At 44.8% G+C, this 1,791-nt stretch overlaps 1 protein-coding gene across 2 annotated transcripts in view; it reads left to right on the top strand.

Annotated features, from left to right (window-relative positions):
* Positions 1–1,791, top strand: part of SLC7A8 (solute carrier family 7 member 8) — a 60,445-nt gene that overhangs the window by 51,496 nt on the left and 7,158 nt on the right. The window lies entirely within an intron of this gene.

Raw genomic sequence — 1,791 nt, 5'->3', positions numbered from 1 at the left:
TTTTGAGACAGGGTCTCACTTTGTCACCCAGGCAGGAGTACAGTGGTACAAATACAGTTTACTGCAGCCCCAACCTCCCAGGCTAAAGTGATCCTCCCACTTCAGCCCCCTAGTAGCTGGAACTACAGGCATGGTGTACCACACCTGGCTAATTTTTGTATTTTTTTGTAGAGATGGGGTTTCACCATGTTGCCCAGGCTGAATTTTAGAATTCTTTCAAATTTTTCTGTAGTGTATAAGGAAGAAAATTAAAGTTAATCATAATTTCACCACCCAGAGATAATCAGTTAGCATTTTAATGTATTTTACAGGCCCATAAATAATCTTAAAATTAGTTGGCATTTGGATGTCGTGGTGCACACCCATAGTCTCAGCTACTTGGGAGGCTGAGACAGGAGGATCACTTGAGTTTGGGAGGTCAAGGCTGCAGTGAGCCATCATTGTGCCATTGCACTCCAGCCTGGGCAATAGAGCAAGACCGTGTCTCAAAAAAAAAAAATTAATTTCCATTATAGTTTTCTATCCTGTTTTTTCATTTGATGCTATATTGTAAGCATGTTCTCATATAATCGGTTTTTTTCAAAAACATTGTGACTACATAATGTTCCTTTTTTTTGGGACAGGGTTTCACTCTGTCATCCAAGCTGGAGTGCAGTGGCATGATCTCAACTTACTGCAACCACCACCTCCCAGGTTCAGGTGATTCTCCTACCTCAGCCTCCCGAATACCTGGATTACAGGCGTCTGCCACCACATCTGGCTAATTTTTGTATTTTTAGTAGAGATGGGGTTTCTCCATGTTGGCCAGGCTGATCTCGAACTCCTGACCTCAGGTAATCTGGCCACTTCAGCCTCCCATAGTGCTGGGATTACAGGCGTGAGCCACCGTGCCCAGCCCATAACATGCCATCGTATGCCAAATTTATTTAATCAACCTTCTATTTTTAGGCACTTAGGACATTTCCATGTTTTTTCTTTTTTTTTTTTTTTGACACAGGTTTTCACCCTGTCGCCTAGGATGGAGCGCAGTGGCACAGTCACAGCTCACTGCCGCCTCAGTATCCCAGGCTCACATGATCCTGCCACCTCAGCCTCCTGAGTAACTAGAACAACAGGCACATGCCACCATGCTTGGCTAACTTTTTTTATTTTTATTTTTTGTAGAGACAAGGGTCTTGCTATTTTGCCCAGGCTCGAACTTCCAGGTTCAAATGATTCTCCCACCTCAGCCTGCCAAAGTGCTGGGATTACAGCTGTTAGATACCATGCCCAGCCAGGATATAAATTTGTTTAACTCAATCCCACAAGACAGGATATAAACTTTAAGTACAATTTACATACCATAAAACACGCAGGCTGGGTATGGTAGCTTATGCCTGTCATCCCAACAGTTTGGGAACCCAAGGTGGGAGGATCATTAGAGCCCAGAAGTTTGAGACCAGCCTGGGCAACATGACAAGACCCTGCCTCTATTTTTTGAGAAAGACAGATCATAGACCAGCTGTGGTGGCTCACGCCTGTAATCCCAACACTTTGGGAGACCAAGGTGGGCAGATTACCGGAGGTTGGGAGTTCGAGACCAGTATGACCAACATGGAGAAACCCTGTTTCTACTAAAAATACAAAATTAGCTGGGTGTTGTGGCGCATGCCTGTAATCCCAGCTACTTGGGAGGCTGAGGCAGAAGAATCGCTTGAACCCTGAAGGCGGAGGTTGTGGTGAGCCAAGATTGCGCCATTGCACTCCAGCCTGGGCAACAGGAGAAAAACTCCATCTCAAAAAAAAAGAAAA

The sequence above is a fragment of the Cebus imitator genome, unplaced genomic scaffold, assembly GCF_001604975.1.
Source record: "Cebus imitator isolate Cc_AM_T3 unplaced genomic scaffold, Cebus_imitator-1.0 Scaffold170, whole genome shotgun sequence".
NCBI lineage: Eukaryota > Metazoa > Chordata > Mammalia > Primates > Cebidae > Cebus > Cebus imitator.
This window is presented reverse-complemented; position numbering and strand designations above follow the sequence as displayed.